We start from the raw sequence: 22,450 nt of genomic DNA on the forward strand, positions 1-22,450 counted from the left end.
AGATGGACAAAACCATGTGCACTGCAGGGGGGCAGATGTAACATGTGCAGAGAGAATTAGATTTGGGTGAGTTTTTTTGTTTCTGTGCAGGGAAAATACTGACTGCATGATTTTACACTGCAATATAGATCTCACTTTGAAGAAAAACCCCACCCAAATCTAATTCTCTCTGCACAAGTTACATCTGCCCCACCTGCAGTGCACATGGTTTTGTCCATCTAAGAAGGATTTTGTCAGAAAGAATGAACTAGAATAACCCCCTAGGTCATCCAAACTAAGCTCAACATACACTGGGTCAACCACTGAAGGTTGACAGATCTTATGTTGACAGAGACAAAAGGTCGACTCGCCTGTGGTTGACAGGGTCATACGGTTGACACATACATTAGGTCAACATTGGGAAGGTCGACAGTAAGAAAGGTCGAGTTTTTCAAAAATGTCCCAAATGTTGACACAGTCGACATGGACACCATGTCGGTGCACCACGTCTCCTCGCATGGCTCGCTGCACTCGCCATGCTTCAGACACTGTGCCTGGCTACACTCGGCACACTATTCTATTCTCCCTCCATGCCCTAATGGATGGTAGGGTATGAAATACCTCATGTCGGCTCAGAAAAAAGTGAAAAACCCATGTCGACCTTTTGATGGTTAACCTTCCCAATGTTGACCTTAGACATGTTGACCTTTTTCGGTGTCAACCTAAGGCCTGTCGACCTTCAGTGGTCTACCCAATGTATGCCTTCGCTTTGCAGCGTCCTAACAACCTTGTCCCAAACACAATTTGCTGTATAATATAAGTTGCTCTACTGCTCTTACACCAGGCATGTTCAAACTACGGCCCTCCAGCTGTTGTGAAACAACGAGTCCCATCATGCCTTGCCACAGTTTTGCTATTAAGGAATGCTGAACCTAGGGCAAGGCATGCTGGGATGTGTAGTTTCACAACAGTTGGGATGGTCGCTGATGAAAAGGAGACTCTGCCGGCGTAGCATCCTCATGTGACCTGGGGCTGAACACAGGAGCGCATTCCCGGCGATTTATTGTCGCATCGCTAACAAATTACTGGCAATATGGTCTCTCAATGACCATATTGCCAGCGTTATTGCACCATGTGTACACAGTTTAAGGAAAAGGTCAGCTTACTGGTCAGCTTACTGCAGGGTTGCCGACCCTCCCGGAATTTCCGGGAGTCTTCCGAAAATCGGGTACCCCCTCCCGGCCCCCGGAAGGGTGGGCAACCCTCCCGGATTCAGGGGGGACCCCCGCTGACCCCCGGATCGCGGCATTAAAATGCCGCAATCCGCGGGTCTCAGAGGAGGGGGCGGAGCTAAAACGGCACAATCGCGTCATTTTAGCCCCGCCCCCTCCATGGAGATCCCTGAATTCGCTGCTTTTAACAGTATGGGGGCGGGGCTTAGTGATGTCACTCGTAAGCCCCGCCCCCTGAGCGGCTGCTGAAACTCTCCTCTCCGGGCTTCTCCCGGAGAGGAGAATGTTAAAGTCGGCAACCCTGGCTTACTGCTCCCACCACAAAGCACATACCATTACTGACTTTCCAGAAACACAGATGAAAGTGTGTAGGTGGTATAACAAGTGCAACACCTGCCTCTCTGAGTCATCCATGATTTTATTATAGTAAAGGGTGCCCCCCAGGTCTGGAGCAGCTAAGCAGCGGCCTAATGGTAGTGCTGGCCCTGCATACAGTGCATAGTGACAGCGCATACCAGTCTTAAATATTAACCTTAGGGTTTAATGATAAACTTCATGAAAAGCAGCCTGTGTCGGTTTACACTAGGTTTTCATCTAAAAATAAATTTAATATTTAATCATTAAGGGGGTCTTATGTTCAAAATAAATCATGCTGCACCCTGTGTCTGTTCTGTGTATACTGACAGATATTCTGCCTGCCAGAAATCTACCCTTGTATAGTTACAGTCTTTGTTAAGTTTGTATTTGCCTCCACGCAGGGGCGAATTTAGGGTTCAGGCCGCCCCTAGGCACAACACTTTTGCCGCTGACACCCCCCCCCCCCCCCCTCCCATCCCCCATTTTAACATAGTCATTGCTCAGGCTGAAGTTTGATTATTTATATATATATATTATCAAACTTCATCCACAACAGTACGCACTTTTTTTAAAATTCTGTAGTGCAGTTCACTCGGGAGGGAGAGAGGGAAGCACACACACTATGATGCCCTCCCTGCACGCCCATTGACACAGCAGCCAATAGCGGCAGGGGGGCAGTGGCTCAGCATCAGCACACTGAGCTGATCCTCATGTACCGGACCAGACAGGGCGTCGCAGCGGCCGGACAGCACAGCAATCACACATGGGTAGCTGCAGCATGCCGTCTCCGAGTTGGCAGTGGTGAGTGACAAGCGGCGCCGCCGCTGATCATGATGTCACTCATCACACGCTGATGCCCGCTCCGCTTGGCTATGCTGCTGCCACTGCCGCCCATAAATTGTGCCGCCCCTAGGCCCGTGCCTGCCTCCACAGTGTTATTCCCTAGTACTCAGAATGCAAGAATTATACTAACTGCATGATGCTCATATTCCATCTGACAGTGCCTCCCCTACCTTTGCTGAGATCCCAACCCTTTCCTGACCAGAACCTCTTATTTATCTTGAATATTACTACAGCCTACAATTTTGTGGTCTCCAGACAATTGTGTAAGCCTCTACTGAACCTAGATAAGGGGTATGCTGTAGACGTGGTCTACCTGGACTTTGCAAAAGCCTTTGATACTGTTCCACATAAGAGGTTGATAAACAAAAATTTGTAGCTGGGTAAGAAACTGGCTGCAGGATAGAGAACAGAGAGTAGTGTTAAATGGTGCATTTTCAGGTATAGAGGAGAGAATACTATGCAAAGTATCCATCCTTGTAAATGACACAAAACTGCAGGGTGAGTAGAACAGACAAGGATGTCTCCATGCTACAGAGGGATTTAAAAAATCTAGATGAGTGGACAGGAAAATGAGGTTCAATGTTGATAAATGTAAGGTTTATGCATCTTGGGAGACATAACCATTGTGCTACGTACAATCTAAATGGGATAGAATTGGGTAAATCAGATTTGGAAAAGGACCTAGGAGTCCAAATTACAAGAAGTGCAGTGCTCAGTGTCATGTAGCAGCCAATAAGGCCAAAAATATACTAGCCTGTATATAAAGCGGTGTCTAGGGACACCAAAATAATTATGCCACTGTACAAGGCACTGGTTAGATCTCATCTAGAAGTTGGAGGACAATTCTGGGCTCCTCACTACAAAAAGGACATTATAGAACTGGAAAATGTCCAGAGAAGGGCAACCAAGCTAATAAAAAGTTTGGGGTGATTAAGCTATGAGGACAGATTGAGTGAAAGGAGACTTTTAAGGGGAGCCATGCTTAAAATGTACAATTAGGGGACAATATAACGAACTGTCAGACAGCCTATTTACTTTGAGGTCGGAGACTAGGACACGTGGACATACACTCAGGATGCAGAACAGATTTTGTACCCTCCATTTAAATTAAGGTTGGAAAAGCATTGATTGGATAAATCCAGAGATACAACCGATAAACATAATTTAGGTCAAAGTGAAATTGAAGAAAAAATGTAAATGGGGATTTAACATCTAGACAATATGCTCTAATGTGTTCTGAAAAAGGTTGAACTTGATGAACGGAAGTCTTCTTTCAACCTAAACTACTATGTTACTACAGATATAGTGCCACTCATCCAGTGCCGGGGCCTGCCAGAATGCCGCCGCTGGCGAGTGGATGCTACATCTGACACACACGCGCCCACGTACCAGTTTCCCATCGGCGGGGGACAGGAACCCTGCCCGTCTCCACTTCAGGGAGACGGGCAGGGTTAGGGGGGGGGGGGTCAGAATTGAAAAAGCCGCCCTGAGCGCGGTGAAACATGTTTTTGAGGACTCTGATATATCCCCACTACTGAGGATTAAGGACTGAAGAGACGTATCAATACACAGCAAATTGTTAAAACGTCCCATTCCCACCTTGGCAACATCGGCAGAGTGGCCACACAGCCCGGCCATTATCCCGGATACCGGAGAGGACGCAGCAGCTGTGATCAGCTTAATCTACCACCTGCTTCCCTTCCGCAATACAGCAATCCGGCGTGCAGTAAGCGGGCGCCGCGAGGTGTCATCGGACCCCGCACAACATACAGGAGCAGCCCTGCTGGACACTGTCATAAAGCCACGGACCAAAATCAACTGCGGGAAGCAGTAAGTACCACATCTGTGACTGTTATTCTTTCCCCAGACCTGGGACGCTATACATAAAAACAGCTGAGCACTTCAGTTACCTCACTGGGGGTTTCAAAAGTGGAATACAAATCATCCCAATGTGATGCTATACCATCTGATTGCGCACTGATGGGACATTTTCCCTATACCAGGGTTTATTTAACAGCAAGTTACTTTGTTTGCTACAAAATCAATTAATTTGTTGCACTTTTGGGATTATATATCCCTGATTTTTAGGTTTAATCTGCATGCATGCAATTAATTGTTTTTATTGTGATTTATTAAATTGTTATTAAATGTTCTCTTGAGTGTACATAAGGCGCCTAGTGGTATTTTTTCCTTGTCTTGTTTTATACGGCCTGGAAGCATCCTAAGTACCGTGTATACATAATATACTAAGGGAACTACAGACAGCTGTTAAATGGAGAAAACCCTCTCTAGGGCTCTGGTGTTCCCTAATAGTATGTACACACGGTTAGATTTGGCTTCCGATGTTCCCGATATAGGGAACATCGGAAACCAAATCGCATGCTCCCATGTGAGCGCATATCGGCAGCCAGATAGAGAGGGCAGGCAAGACTATATAGTGCAGATCTGCACTATATAGTCTAAATTGTGCCCCTCTAGTGAGATGCGAGTCCCGATGCGATCTGATCGCGTCGGGACTCGCATCTCACGGCAGCATCTGCCGTGTGTACACACCTTAACACTTATCCTGCAAATCAGTCGCCTATATAAACTTGCTTACTAAGTACTTGAGGTCTCTCTGCCATAAAACACATTTTTGTCTTTAAAAATATGTTACTATTTATACTGAAAGTCTGTGGTAAGAAACAACGAGAGGGGGTAAGTACTATTTATTCAGGTTTGTCTGGAGAGGAACCAGTGACCGACATGGAGCATGTGTTTTAAGCACAAAATGTAATAACTGCATCCCCCTAGAACCCAGAACCACCATACTGTATGTCTCTGCAGCTCTGAGAGTGATTGGCACAATGCTAGCAGTGGATTGCACTCTGCATACAAAATTATATGTTTGCACTGTGTATACTAGAAATACTGTAAGTCCATCATTGTTAGATTAGTTTGACTACAAAATATTACACAGTGAGAGGCGTTAATCCACATCCAGGTTGCTTAGCAGTTAATCCAGCCTCTGCATAAATTCATCACTCATCAAGTCTGCAGTAGTTGACAAGTAAAATGGGTATTTTCATTTTCATATACACATTAAGACCTCAAATTACTTTCTGGCTGAGATTTAGATAACCCTTGTGCTTGCCACCCTTGACACTGTTATGCTAGAATTGCTATTCTCACCATTATTTTTCTTGGCTGCCAGTACTGACTTAGCAACTGTGCACATTTTAGTGACTCGTTTCTCATGGGTAGAATGATGTGCACACAAACTATCTAGGTAGCTTTTCATTACAGTACAACCTTATTGAACCTTTCAGAAGCCTATGAAAACCTATAAGAGAAATATCAGAAGAGGATTGATTCAGTGACTTGTAGTTGTCCAATCAAAGCGCTATTATCACTTGTAATTATTTAATCAGTACAGCTTTGCATGGATACAGATGGGTCAGGTCCCATCCTGGCTGGCGGGTCGCCAGAACGTCCGCGCTGGCGACCCGCCAGCAAATACACTGAGACGCGCGTGCGTCTCACGCGCACGCGCGTCTCAGTCTCCGTCGCCAGCGCGACGGAAACCCTGTCCGTCTCCGCCTCAGGGAGACGGACAGGGTTAGGGGGGGTTAGGGGGGGATGCGGGCAGGCGGCGGGGACCCGGGGGAACGGATGGAAGCGCCGTCGGAAGGGGACGCGCGCGCCTCTCATGCGCGCGCGTCCCCTTCTCACCATCGCCATGGCGCTGGCGGGTGATGGCGGCTGGCGACGCCAGCACCATCCCCTGCCAAGATGGGACCAGACCCATCTGTATATCTAATGGGTAGATTAATGCTTGCAACCTGTGGAGGTGTCAGTTTGTATGCAAATTATGAGCACTTATGTGTATTATATATAATATTTAAATCTTTCCTACCCAACCCCAAATGCCTTTTCAATGCCACTCGACCAGAAATTGGACCACCCAAGATGCACCTTTAATGGCCACCTCAGGAACATTTCTGTGTGTCTCATCTTTGTTGTTTATACCAGCATGCCAGGTTTTCTGTTGTATCCCTTGTTGTGGAAAACCTTGATATTGGGGTCCCTTGACCCCCTCGTCAAGAGTTGGTACCGCCTCTGGCGGGTCTGTGTAAATGCAGCCTGACTCTTGTATTTGTTCTGTGTGCAGTTCACCTGTCACATAATTAGGCAATTAGCACTCTGTACTGTGTGTCAGACTGCTTACCTGCAGTGACTTTCCTCATTTAGGAGGTTATTCTGGTCGGTGCGTACATTTCCGAAATCTTTCGGAGCGGGCCGCACGCTATGCTGTGCGGACATCATCCGAAGAAACGCCCACCGGACCTCCGCATACGGACGGACTCACACTGGAAGAACAGGGCGTGTTTACGGTATGCACGGTCTTACCTGTTACACATAACTCTACAAGGTACTAAAATAGACAGCTTTATTAGTGTGAAAGCTATACACCAGAAACATAGCAAATAGTACAAGACCTTTTCCCAATATTAGGCCATGGTGCCATGTAAACACTTACCTTCTACCGGCCCACACTAGAGATGTGGAATGAAATGTACCTAGCATCAAGGCAGTATTGAGAGACCTTTCACATGTGATTTGGATGCAAGCACTGATTACTATTGCCTGAGTGGTGGACTGGATTAACATATGGAATGGGTTAGTGTAATTTGTTGTACATACCAAACAAAAGCACAGTACAAATAAACAATCACATATAGATTTCATGTCTGGCCACAGTTGTAGGTGTTTATTGGTGTTCAAATCTGCAAATAAGTACTAAATCAGACTTTGAAAGTATGCCTGGTTTTGTACTTTTGTTTGTCCGCTGGTATGGGCGTGGCCTATGCGCCGCACGGTGTACGCTGCTGTACGGAACGCTGCCGCAAAGAACACAGGGTGTCGCTGATGTACGCCAATGACAGAAATAGTGTATAAAGGTGTGCTAGACAACCAAAACTCTTTGCTCGCCTGGACTCCAGCACTCCCTCACCACAGACCAGCCAGTGGGAGAAGAGCAGCCAGCTGGCCCAGCAACATCAGCCCAATCTGCAGCTGGCCCATCTTCTGCCTCAGCAGAATCATTGGGAACACAGCAGGTGGCTTCCCAACAGAGTAGCCTGGCCAGCACTTCAAGTACAGCGACAGGTGGGCTTGTCCGAAAGAGGCAAACAGAGGAACCAAGCAGCAGGAACATGGCATTCGAACCGCAGGAGCTTGCCATACTGGTACCCCGTGCACGGGATTGGATAGAGTGTCCACAGGACAGGTGGACACACACAAGGAGATGGAAGATTTGGGAGGACATAACTGTGGAGATTAATGCGGTAGCTCCACAAGTTCGTGAGGCGGAGCACGTAAAGAAGAGGCAAGTTCATGTGTGTTACATTTGAGCAGTACAAGACCAGTAATGTTTTAATTAGATGTTAGATGGAGTTGGTAAATGGTCGGTCACGTTGCTAGGAGCAACAGACATGATTGCCATGTCACTTAGTCGATAGTTATTGTAGGGTGAGTGTGAATGTATCTTCTAAGGGTTGGTTTTATAGTTTCATATAATGTAAGTTACAGTGGCGTAACTATAAATTTTGCTCCCCCCTGCTAAAAAATTTGTGGCGCCCCCCCCCCCCTCCCACAGACAAAAAAAAATATATATATATATATTTTGCCAGGATGCATGTACTCACTAAGAGTGGAAAGAGACAAAAGGACAACAGAAAGAGAAAAGACATGGGAGAGCGGGACAGCAGAAAGAGGAGAGAGAGAGAGAGAGAGAGAGAGAGAGAGAGAGAGAGAGAGATAAGGACAGCAGAGAGAGAGAGAGAGAGAGAGAGAGATAAGGACAGCAGAGAGAGAGATAAGGACAGCAGAGAGAGATAAGGACAGCAGAGAGAGAGATAAGGACAGCAGAGAGAGAGAGAGATAAGGACAGCAGAGAGAGAGAGATAAGGACAGCAGAGAGAGAGAGAGAGAGAGAGAGATAAGGACAGCAGAGAGAGAGAGATAAGGACAGCAGAGAGAGAGAGAGATAAGGACAGCAGAGAGAGAGATAAGGACAGCAGAGAGAGAGAGATAAGGACAGCAGAGAGAGAGATAAGGACAGCAGAGAGAGAGATAAGGACAGCAGAGAGAGATAAAGACAGCAGAGATAAGGACAGCAATCATTTAGACAATCAGTGTACCGTAGAGGCAGCGGCCATTGCCCCATGGAGGCTGCAGTGGGAAGCAGGGCATCACATTAGGGAGCAGACCTTCCGGCGCCCCTGCTCCTGTGCCCCCTTCTCCTTCAGCAAGTGGCTGTGGGTCCCGGCTGCATCTTCTCCTGCCTCCTCCTGTACTCTGCCGGCTTGGGATGTGACGTGCTGGCATCACACCGCGCTCTCCCCCGCCCTGCGCTGTACTGACTCAGGAGGAGTACAGCGCAGGGCGGGGGAGAGCATGGTGTGACGCCAGCACGTCACATCGTGAGCCGGCCAGACGAGCATTGATATGGGTGGGTCGTAGGAACGGAACCTGGTCGTTAAGTGAGGAATGTCTGTACTTACTTTTTACAATTACTTATTCAATTTGATGCCCCAGGCAAGATTTTTGTTGGTGCCCCCTAGCAGGTGATAATACCATCAAACTTTAGTGGTTAGACACCAAAAATAACATGCTGGTTAATGACATTTTATACATGTACATACCACGGGTGGGCAATTATATCAGCTGGGGCACCACTTAACACTTCCAGCAAATATTCGAGGGGCGCACTCCAGCAATAGAAGGTGTGGTCACTCAAAAGGGGGTGTGTCTTTCAATGTATTGTAGCACACCATATACCCCTTTTACACATCATGCAACACAATAGCAGGCCCCTTATACTTGCCCCTTACATATTATGCCGCACAGATTGAGCCAAAAGTCACATTATGCCACACTGAATGTGCTAAAGTTCATATTATGCCACATAGAATAAGCCAAAAATCACATGGAATGAGTCAAAATTCACGTTATGCCATACAAAATGATCCAAAATTCACGTTATGGCACCCAGATTGAGCAAAAATTCACATTACAGCACAACGAATAATGCTAAATTCTGTTATGTGGTGGGAGGGGGTCTCTTCAAGTGTTAAGTCCCCATCCACTAGTGCACTTTGGAATGTTTTCATCTGATGCAGAGCAATCAAATTAAAATGTAAAATGGAGGTTAAAATCTACCTCCATTTTACATCCCCTCTCCCCAGGACACAGATAGCACCATCTTCTACCACAGATACTACACACACTGGCGCTGTCATGCATACATACTACACACACCGACGCTGTCATGCATACATACTACACACACTGCCGCTGTCATTCATACATACTACACACACTGACACTGTCATGCATACATACAACACACACTGCCGCTGTCATTCATACATACATACTACACACACTGACACTGTCATGCATACATACTACACACACTGCCGCTGTCATTCATACATACATACTACACACACTGCCGCTGTCATGCATACATACTACACACACTGCCGCTGTCATTCATACATACTACACACACTGGCGCTGTCATTCATACATACTACACACACCGACGCTGTCATGCATACATACTACACACACTGCCGCTGTCATTCATACATACATACTACACACACTGCCGCTGTCATTCATACATACATACTACACACACTGACACTGTCATACATACATACTACACACACTGGCACTGTCATTCATACATACTACACACACCGACGCTGTCATGCATACATACTACACACACTGCCACTGTCATTCATACATACATACTACACACACTGCCGCTGTCATTCATACATACATACTACACACACTGACACTGTCATACATACATACTACACACACTGGCACTGTCATTCATACATACTACACACACCGACGCTGTCATGCATACATACTACACACACTGCCGCTGTCATTCATACATACTACACACACTGACACTGTCATGCATACATACTACACACACTGCCGCTGTCATTCATACATACATACTACACACACTGACACTGTCATGCATACATACTACACACACTGCCGCTGTCATTCATACATACATACATACTACACACACTGACACTGTCATGCATACATACTACACACACCGACGCTGTCATGCATACATACTACACACACTGCCGCTGTCATTCATACATACATACTGCACACACTGCCGCTGTCATGCATACATACTACACACACTGCCGCTGTCATACATACATACTACACACACTGGCACTGTCATTCATACATACTACACACACCGACGCTGTCATTCATACATACATACTACACACACTGCCGCTGTCATGCATACATACTACACACACTGCCGCTGTCATTCATACATACTACACACACTGGCGCTGTCATGCATACATACTACACACACTGCCGCTAACATGCATACATACTACACACACTGGCGCTGTCATGCATACATACTACACACACTGCCGCTGTCATGCATACATACTACACACACTGCCGCTGTCATGCATACATACTACACACACTGACACTGTCATGCATACATACTACACACACCGACGCTGTCATGCATACATACTACACACACTGCCGCTGTCATGCATACATACTACACACACTGCCGCTAACATGCATACATACTACACACACTGGCGCTGTCATGCATACATACTACACACACTGCCGCTGTCATGCATACATACTACACACACTGGCGCTGTCATGCATACATACTACACACACTGGCGCTGTCATGCATACATACTACACACACTGCCGCTGTCATGCATACATACTACACACACTGCCGCTGTCATGCATACATACTACACACACTGGCGCTGTCATTCATACATACTGTACTACACACACTGGCGCTGTCATTCATACATACTACACACACTGCCACTGTCATGCATACATACTACACACACTGCCGCTGTCATTCATACATACTACACACACTGGCGCTGTCATGCATACATACTACACACACTGCCGCTGTCATGCATACATACTACACACACTGCCGCTGTCATGCATACATACTACACACACTGCCGCTGTCATGCATACATACTACACACACTGCCGCTGTCATGCATACATATTACACACACTGCCGCTGTCATGCATACATACTACACACACTGCCGCTGTCATTCATACATACTACACACACTGGCGCTGTCATTCATACATACAACACACACTGCCGCTGTCATTCATACTACACACACTGGCGCTCTCAAACATATATACATACACATACATATATACATCCCACCACACTACAAGTCAAGGCACATTCAGACCACTACCTTATGATATCCCCTGGCTCCTGCTTAGACAATTTGAACAGTCCGTCTCCCACTCTCGGCCAGTCGCATCCCAGCTACGTACTCGCAGGTGGCCATGCTCTGGGGCCCGCAGCAGGCTGCTGATGTCTGGGGAGCACTGGATGAGCTGACACCCGGTCCAAACAGTGTGCAGGAGGAAGTGGTGCTCCGCGCTGCAACCTCAGGAGACGCCATGCGTGGCCGGTTCCTGGCACGGTCAGCAAGCTCCGGGACCCTGGCTGTCTTCTGGTGGAGACCCAGCAGCAGAAATACGGCCCTGTGTTATAGGCACCCGGTCCCTGCAGTGGATGTGAAGTCCGCAGCGAGGTCCCTGCGGCGGATGGGGACTAGTAGTTCCCAATTCCCATCCGCCGCAGGGACCTCACTGCTGACCTCACATCCGCCAAAGGGACCCAGCGCAGCACCGATCCCCGCAAGGTACCTACCGGGGGGGGCATCATAATCACAGCAGGGAGAGAGCCTCTTCAGTACTGCTCCTCCCTGCTTTGCAGAGGTTGCCCTGGCCACCAATAGTAAAGGACGTTGCCGCCCCTAGGGCCTAGGCAATTGCCTAGTATGCCTAATGCCTATGCCTAGGGCCGGCCCTGCACACACACACAGGAGACACCCACATGCACAAACAAACTTTAGCATACATACACACAGCAGGTGCACACATCCATACACACAGCTGCAGCATAAAGACTCACACAATATACATACACTACAGTACACACAGCCGACATGTACTTTAAGCTCACCCATCCAGGATTAAAGATGCCCGCGCTCCTCCACCACCAGCCGCTATTCAGACCAGCTGTCAGTCAGGAGGATGTCTCTGCCCAGCCTGTCTCTGCCTCCGTTCAGCCCCTCTCTTCCTCCAGCCAGCCCAGCTCTGCCTCTGGCCGCGTCCAGCCCCGGATCTGCTGCTAAGCCCCATGGGAAGGGAGATGATGAGAGGAGCTGCGCGCTGCAGCTCCCTCAGCCTAGACGCCAGCCCTGCTCTGTACGGACTCGGGAGGAGGGCAGCGCAGGGCGGGGGAGAGGGAGGGGGAGCGCGGTGTGACGCCAGCGCGTCACATCAATATGGGTGGGCTAGCCACCAGCGCGGGCGGCGGGCGGGGTGGGCAGCGGCAGTATAAAGTGCTGGATGCCGGCGCCCACACAGACAGCGCTGCCACTCGCTCCCCCAAGCGGTGGCGGTGGCTGCCTTAGTGTAGTTACGCCCCTGGTAAGTTATGTGGAATGAAGCACATGTTGTAATCTGTTGCAGATTGCAATGGCTGCTACAGCAAACATCAGGAGTGACATGTAGTAATATGTAAACTTGGATTGCAGGTGGCATGACTTCAAAACTAACCTCAAGAGGAAACTGACCAAACGGTGGGAACACAGCCACACCTTTGGGGCTGGCCCCATGCCAGGCCGCCTGAAGCTCACCCCCCTGGAGAAGATAGCCGAGTGCTGTATAGCCATAGAGGAGGTCCGGGGGGTGAGCAACATGGATAGCGAGGCCCCAGCGGAAGTCTTTGCTGCTTTTGTTGAAGGTAATTATTTGCCATGGCATAAGTAGTTGGTACTAATTTTCTTGGAATGTGTTGTAATTGTAATTTTCTCTTTCACCAGCATCCCCACCACTTGGTCGAGAATCTCTTGAGGAGGTGGAGGAGTCAGTGCCACCTGCCACCAGTGCCAGGCATGTGCAGCAGCAGCAGGCAACAGCCGAAACGGATTACGACAGGTGGGTGCAGGTGCTTGGGCAGATTCACCAGCAGGGAGAGTTAGCATCAGAGCGGATGCGTAGGACCGAGGAGGTCATGCAGGGTTTGGTCAGCACCCAGCAGGCAATAGCTGGGAGCCAGCAGGCTATTGCTGAGACCCAGCAGGCCATGGCTGGCACCCAGCAGTCCATAGCTGCCAGACTGCAGGTGCTGGCAGATCAAGCCCTGCGCCAAAATGACCTCCTCCTCCACCATAATGAGCTTATGGTGGAGCTAGTTTCCAGCAATAGGGCCCTATTGTCATCCGTTTCTGGTGCATTTCCACCACCAGCACTCCCTGCTGGTAGAGGGGGAACACCATCCCCCCCTTCACCAGCATCTGCTCCACCTGGGCCACCATCCCAACGTGGCCGTGGCCGAGGAGCTGCTGCACGTGGCAAGGAGCCTACCAGGCCCAAACGTGCCTGAAAATGAACTTGTGTCCGCATTAATCTCCACCCTTATGTCTTCCCCAATCTTTCATTGAGCTGTGTGTGTCAGCTTCCTGTGTCCAAATCTGCGCAGAGGGTACCCACATTTGCCCTGGGTTCGAATGTCTTGTTTGGTTCCCCTGTTGCCCTCTTTCGGCTACCATTACTGTCTGCTGTACTTGAAGTGTTGTTGCTATACTTTTGTTGTGAAGCCACCTGATGTGTTCCTAATGATTCTGCTGTGGCTATGTATGTCAAAAATACATTGTTTTATTTTGTTTTATTTTTGTACATTCCTGGTATGGTGCCTTTTAATTTGTTGCATGTGTCCAAAAACATGCTTTTTACATTTTATGTTTGACGTTATTGTAATAAATTTATATTTTGATCCCCAAATGTGTGGTTTTATTGGTAAATGTAGAAGTGACATGTCTATTTATATTAGTGATAGTAAGTTCTGTCCATTGGTTGCAGTGTAAATGTGTGTCAAAACTGCAGCATATATTTGTGTGTTTAGTGATGGTCCATTTAAGCTGCAATGGTTCCAATTGAAGCAATGAGAAGAGTGTAATTAATGAGTAATGAGTAAAGGAGTGGATTGTATTGTGTTCAGCTGACATTGGTTGAGGTGCGCCCGTACTGATTGGGCGTTCCGCTTGCCTAGCGCATGACCGAGTGGTGTCCGCAAAATAATACTTGCTTATGGACACCGCATATTTCTTGCCCTTTGGTTCGCGTGCATTCGGTGTGCTGTCTGAATGCACGCCTACCAGAATGAGTGCACTCCCTCGTGTACGCCCATGTTTACGCCCAGTTTAGCCCACTTTGAAACTACGCCCCTGTGTAGTTCTGAAGGACGCCCATATTTCACGAGTGAATGCGGTGCACATTTCTGCACGGTGTTAGTGCGAACAAGTACGGAGACCATGCGTGGCACATGCGCATAGCGTTGCCCACGCATGCGCAGACGGCTAAAAAAACGCCATCCGAAAGAATTCGGGAAAGTACACATCGACCAGAATAAGGCCCTTAGTGAGCTTGTCCACTCCAGCTGATTGGATGTTGCTCCCAATATTAACCAGTCTGCCATAAAATCTTTGCTGGTTATACTGCTTGTTTCTAGCTATTGCTGCAGATCATACTCAGTCCTTCCTGACTAACCCTGATCCTGATCTAATCCTGACTAGCCTGTGTTACCCTGAGATATGCTAGCTTGCTATTTCCCTGCAAGTGTCTGATCCTGGGTGTTCCAGTTTATACTGGCTCTGTTAAGAGCTTCTGTTTATGCACCTGTGTTTTCACCCATTTGTCTCTCTGTAACCTGAACTGCCCCACACTCTGGTCCTGCTGAATGTCCGTTCATGTTGCTAGTAGCATCTACTCCGTTATGTAATATATATGTACCGTCCTTGTCGGTACTAGCAATCTTTCTTATACAGGCCCTGCCTGTCTATATCTGCCTGCATGTATGACGGCTCTGCTCCGCAATCCAGTCCTGTCCCTTGTCTGCCTGTACTATATTGTATTTAATCACTGCCTGGAGCTGCACCTTTAACATCTTTGTGGTTCAGTACCCAGTGCTTGGTAATTACATTTCCAGTGCTGTGGTGCTTGTGTATACCATCTGCCGCAGTGGTCATGTGCTGGGCACACACCATAGTGTGCCAAAGTTAGTATTTGTCTTGTGTGTCTGGTCCTTCCTCCTGCGTCCCACTGTTACTCCAGTCCTGTATTTGCCTTGCCCAGCCTCCTGTAGCAGCCTTGTCCACCTTAAGACCTAGCGGCACCCCAGTACCAATTGGACCTAATCCGCTGGTGAAAAGTGGCTGTTATAAGCAAAGCCTTAGCCTGAAGGAAGCTTTAAGGAATGCTGGGCAAGGGCAACAGTGCCACCTATACCACCTTGGTGGCATCCCTAACAATTCCTCTCTGGTGGAATTAGTGTATCTGATTAGGAACATGCCTCTCTTACAGCTGCCGGGAAGCCTGCTAGCCTGTGCAGTTTCTAAACAATATGGGTCCCTGAGCGAAGAGTTATGGTGTGTACAGACGGTGAGATATGGCTTCCGATATAGTCAACATCGGAAGCCATATCGCATGCTTTTTTTGGGCTTGCGAGCCCGATGCACTGCCGATGCGCGCTCCCGTGTGAGCGCAAATCGGCAGCCAGATAGAGAGGGCAGCCAAGACTATCTTCTGAGGAAACCGTCTGATCCCACGACGGAGAAACGCATTAAGACCGGGAGGACCACCCGGCACTCACCTTTACCCACCACTTTGCTTCAAATCACCAGATTTATTTCCTATCCTGGGGCTGATACCTGTGAGCAGAAGGGTGACCTGCGGCGATCCCGGACTTTACCATCCACAGGCTCCCCCGAGAGGTGTGACTCGCTCCAGACCCCGAGATCAAGTGCGACAGGTACCCCGTCACTCCCACCGTTGGCTCTCTTCCCCAGAGCGTCACGGTGGTAGATGAGACAGACTTCTCCAACATACACCTAGCCGCGCCGCTGGTTCACTATGGAGTGCTCCCGGCTCATTACCATCATCTGCCGGTTGTAGCACAGATACATCTATTTCCAACAGCGAGGCTGCTCTGCGAGTCACCTTTTCATCTCTACAAATCCCCCTCCGTTTTTTTCCCCCTAATCAAACATCACATAGGGGCAGATGTATTAAGCCTGGAGAAGAGATAAACTGGAGATAAAGTGGAGATAACTTGGAAGAGATAACGCACCAGCCAATCAGCTGTGTTTGAAATATGATAGTTGGGATCTGATTGGCTGGTGCGTTATCTCCTTCCACTTTATCTCCAGTTTATCTCTTCACGAGGCTTAATACATCTGCCCCATATTTCCATAAACTTACTGGATGGACTTTGTCTTCTCATATCTCATCAAACTCAATTCCAAGTTCCCCGCTACTGGACATAACATCATCCTTAGTGGGTAAGAGCAACTGGACATTATTCATATAGCATTGTGTGGGGCATCAGTGATTGCCCAGTGGTCTATAACTATTTTATATCATATTGATTTTATTGTTATATTTTATTAAATAATTGTGATCGTTTATATGAACTTTTCATCTATTGTTTTTTAATAAATATTTGTGCTTAATTCAGTGCGCTTTCTATAATTATTTGATTAGAATAATTATATCCCCTAGATTTTGTTTCATTGGATCCCCTGGTGGGAATCTATTGGGATCAGCCATTTAATATATTGTTTCTTATATTAATTATTTAATTAACCACTTGCGCCCGATTATATATTACATATATATTTTCCCTCAAGACTATATAGTGCAGATCTGCACTATATAGTCTAAATTGTGCCCCTCCATGCATTCCGTGCTATCTGATCGCATCGGGACTCGCATAGCACGGCAATCGCCCCCGTGTGTACACACCATTAAAATGTGAACCCTTCTTTCCCTGGATTTTATTTAGTATATAAGTTGTGTAAATAATACCCCTTTTCCACTAGCAACCTGGGTCGGACCCGGTAATTTGTACCCGGATCGATACCGGGTTGGACCTGGGTTTAAGACACATTTCCACTACAGTGCTACCCGGTAAATTGCTGGATCAGCCCCGTTTACACTTAACCCAGGTAAAGCCTGTTTTTTCCTACTGATTACATAAGAAAAGGCCTTTTTAAAGGGCTTTACCAAAGGGGAGGTCATAAAACAGGGCCACCATTACCCAAAAGGGCCACCATTAAACACAACATTTTCTGATTAAAGAATAGACCAGAAATATTTATTTGAAAAAGTTTTGCCTTTATTTTAGTCCCAAATATTCAATATGAAACCTTTTCAAAAAGTGTCTTCACACATGACACGTAAAACTATTGTGAAAACTGTTGTTTGCAGTATACCTGAGCCATTTGTGTACCTAGACATGTAAAAAGTGCACATAAACATATACAAAATGCACATAACAATACCCCAGAAGCTCCAATCAGCTCTGTTTTTCAAATATACCGGTTTGGGAGCGTTTCCACTAACCGTGAACCCAGGTGCAAACCGGGTGCTACCCTGATCATGACCTGGGTAGGATTGCAGGGGAATCCAAACCGGGTTATTTGACAGGGAGCATTTCCACTAGCAGAAAAACCCGGGTAGATGCGCGTTCCCGTGGAGATTACCGGGTTATTTCTGCTAGTGGAAAAGGGGTAATACTTAGAACAGGGATGGGCAACAAGTGGCCCTCCAGATGTTAATGAACTACACAACCCAGCATGCCTTGCATCAGTTTCACCTTGGCCAAATAGCAAAACTAAGGCAAGGCATGCTGGGATGTGTAGTTCATCAACATCTGGAGGGCCGCTTGTTGCCCACCCCTAACTTAGACATTGTTTTAATGTAAATAAGACTACCTTAAAATGATGTGTTCCTCTTTTAACAGCCATTGTGACAGAAACTGAAATATTCACAGAAAACTAGAGTGACCACAGCACATGTATACACCATAAAATGTGTAGCCTAATGACGTTCTAATATTTTTTACCCAAAATTTTGGTAAGCAAATGAAAGTAATAACATTCATTGCATATTTTTAAGAAGAATTGAAAATAATTTTCAAATTTTTTTGCAAAAATTGGAAAGTGGAAAATAACAGATTTAGAGATTCTTCTTTTGGTTTTAAATGGTGAGTATATTAACAGAAATAGAACAGTCAAAAATCTGGAAACGTATCCAATTATTTACATGTGAAGCATTACTATGCATGGAAACACAGGGTCGCATTAACTCCACGGATTAACTTGAATGTCCCATCAATACGAATACGACAATTCATATTTTTGGCATAGTAAATGCCAAAAATACGTACTGTATACGCCAAAAAAAAAATCGTATTTTCGTATAGAAATACGATTTTTTTCCCCAAATTTTTCTTAGTAAATTTCCCCCATTGTCTCTAGTCAAAAATTAACTAACATAAGTGTACGTGTGTGTGATCAAGATGTAGGCTGTCAGCTCCACCGGGCATGCACTAATATGAGTGGACAAATATTGGGCCTGGATTCAATCAGAAACTTCACAAAACAGCAACTGGCGGAGTGAGGCTGCGGGGTGGGAGCTCAGCACAGGGCGCCTTGTCCCGCTCACTGGGTCCCTCCCATGAATGCTTCACACTTCTGCGTCATCTCTGCTTCGGTACCCATTTTCTGTAAAGCACAGCAAAAATATGTATGCACTATATGCATAATATTTAATATATACATTTCTGTGGCCTGCGATCTAGCAGCATACTGTAACTTGAACCAGGGTTGCCGACCCTCCCGGAATTTCAGGGAGTCTCCCAAAAATCGGGTCCCCCTCCCGGCCCCCCGGAAGGGTGGGCAACCCTCCCGGATTCAGGGGGGACCCCCCCGCTGTCCCCCGGTTCGCGGCATTAAAATGCCGAAATCCTCGGGTCTGAGAGGGGGCGGAGCTAAGACGGCACAAATGCGTCATTTTAGCCCCGCCCCCTTCACAGAGATCCGTGAAGTCGCTGTTTTACCATCATGGGGCGGGGCTTAGTGATGTCACTCTTAAGCCCCGCCCCATGAGCGGCTTCTGAAACTCTCCTCTCCGGGCTTCTCCCGGAGAGGAGAATAATAAAGTCGGCAACCCTGACTTGAACCAAATTACAATAGTTGCTGTACTAGAGTTAAGCCCAGATCTTTTATGCATAGCATCATATATTTATCATTACCAATAACTGATGTCACTTTCTGGTACATCTGCAGCATGAAATCTCACCGTTCCTTAGATTAATATCCCATGATTTGCCTCATACCCAAGGTAGATGCAGTGAAGTACAACTTTCCACAATTAAAAACCAGTTTGGGCTTTTCCTGCTTTAGCTCAGTTTAATGTACACTTTGAAAACGATGTAATGAAAGACAAAATGTTAAGGTTGAATGACAGCGTATACATTACAGACTTGGGCTATCAAATCATTTTAACACACCAACAAAAGGTGTTAAGCTCTGCCGGATTCTAAACCACTTGTAGCGCTAAGAAGAACAATACAACACCGTCACCACTTTAGAACCTAATTGTCTGTTATTTGGGTCTTTAGAGTAGGGCTGTTAATTGGGGAGTGAAGAGAGAAGTCTGACTAGGGCCGGCACTCAAGTGTGAACTGCTCCATGCGACCTTTGCCCTTTTGCCTTCCAGCAGAAATATATGTAAGGATATTCAGAGATTACTTTCAGCCAACACTTTACACGTTTAGACTTGCACAGGAACTGGAAGTAAAAGAGTTTGCGGAAATGTTACGTATTAAAATATTATTGTTTTCATTTAAAAGACTTAAGTTCCCCTATCCACTAGTGCTATATGGCCACTTTTCATCTGACTCCAAGCTTTCGGAACGGGGGATCGGATGAAAATTGTCAAACTGCACATCATTTTCCTCTGACTCTGATTTGTGTTCCCGTTCTCCTCAGATTGGAGTCTTAGATCATCATGGCTGCCATGAATATTTATCGCATTCCACAGCCATGATTGGGATCGCATATTAAAGGACCGCAAACGATGTATCATATGCGGTCCAGCAGCAGGAGATTTTGGGGTATCACATGTGAGGTATCACATATGATACCTCGCACTAGTGGGTGTGTTCTGGTTGCCTGGAAACCCCCCTCCTCTTGGCAAGTGATTTAAATTGTGACAACAATAGCACTGGTATATAATCTGATCAATAAAGCTGCCACCACACCATGCCCAGTGTATTAGCTTCTTATACCACATTTACTGCCCTCAAACATCGCAATGGACCAGACAAGAGCCTTACCATGAAGTGGGAGATTGTGAGCATAGAAAGTGCGGTGCTGTTTCTATTATGTTTGTATATTTATTTATTATATGTTTAAGCTTTTCCTCATAACTTATCTTATTTAAATGTTTGAAACAGCCTATACTATAGCCCATCTGTACTGTTAGATATCAATACTGTATTCCATACAGTGGCCCTTATTCTGATCGGTGCGGTAATATCCGCGTGCGTTCGTGCCGCCGATGTTTTGTGTCTGCGCATGTGCAGAGGCGTCTCTGCGCATGTGCGAGCGGGGCGTACGGCCAAATCCCGCATGAAATGTGAACACTCCGAACAGGGGGTGGAGAGGGGCGTGAAGGGCTATTTGGGCTCATTACCATATGCATACGCCTCGCGTTTCATGGGCGTTCCCATGCAAACGCTGGGCGTACGTATGGTAATGCGGCCGTGACGCACGTGTAGGGGGCGGACATATGACATCGCCGGATGTCAGCTGCCCACCCAGATCCCTGCTTTTGCACGGAAAAATGTCCGTGTGGTCTAAGGTTGCGGGAGCTGGTGGACCACTTGGTCCTGCATTCGATGGTCTGCGACCATCGAATGATGGGGTAGGTTCCCTGAGATGGAGGAGGCGTATTCCGTGAAAAATACACGTGCGGTCCGTTCGGCCAGCTTCTTACCGCGTACGGACGGAGTTGGCGATCCGTATGGAAGGCGGGGTTTCGCACGCACGGTCCTGGCCGCATATTCGGATCAGGCCGCACCGATCAGAATAAGGGCCAGTATCCAATGCATAAAAAAGACCAATTCCGGGGAGGTTACCGCTCCCCCAGACTTGTGTACTCCAGTGGGAGATTTTGGATTACATTTGGAAACCCCCTCTAAAAACCCTGGTTTGACACTGGGGTAAACCATTCACAATTTTCAAATAATCATCTAAATGTATCAATTAACTGACCCAAAACTGAATACATTTTAGCTTAAACTCATTGACGCTAGTTTTTACATGTGAGAACCAGACTGAGTATGTGAGAACCACCTGAAATACAGGGTATAAATTACTTATAAGTTATTAATGAAATACACAGATCACAGTTGGACATATGCAGCCCTCTGACTAGCCAGCTATTGATAGTACCAATGTAACTGGTTCCAATTAGTGTATATTACAACTCCATTTCTGGGGGATGGGCACAGTGCAAAGTGGGTTCTCCAGAGACACTGCTCAGGCACAAAAGTGTTCATACAGGCTGATTGCTGTCACCAGGACAAGGAAATCCTGACAACTTATTAATTGACAGCATATTCATTTTCTCTCCTACACTGAACCCCAGCAGTGGAAGTCAGCACAGGAACTGACCACTACTTTCCTGTCTTGTTCTGACCTCAATATAGGAGAGGAATTACAGCTGCTGTCCCTCTACAGGTTGATATGAACGCTTTAGCTGGAGCATTAAAGTAGTCCAATTATTTACACTATATAAATGCACTTGCTATAGAGCGTAATATCTGTTATGCATTGGGCCACCCAAAAATATATTCTATACTCTAGATGCTAGATCGCTCAGCACACAGCGCTGCACAGCAATGTGCCAGCGCTGTGTGCTGAGCAATCTGTCAGAGACAGTGTTCTCTGGTGAGATCACTGACCCGCAATTAAGTAGATTTATCCAGTTTACTGGATATTCATTGGCAGGTATCACTA

At 46.8% G+C, this 22,450-nt stretch overlaps 1 protein-coding gene across 1 annotated transcript in view; it reads left to right on the forward strand.

Moving 5' to 3' along the window:
- The window catches only part of TMEM72 (transmembrane protein 72), a 91,454-nt gene that overhangs the window by 24,197 nt on the left and 44,807 nt on the right, over positions 1–22,450 (forward strand). The gene's annotated exons all lie outside the window — the stretch shown is intronic.

This window comes from Crinia signifera, chromosome 6 (genome assembly GCF_055691185.1).
Source record: "Crinia signifera chromosome 6, ASM5569118v1, whole genome shotgun sequence".
Taxonomy (NCBI): domain Eukaryota; kingdom Metazoa; phylum Chordata; class Amphibia; order Anura; family Myobatrachidae; genus Crinia; species Crinia signifera.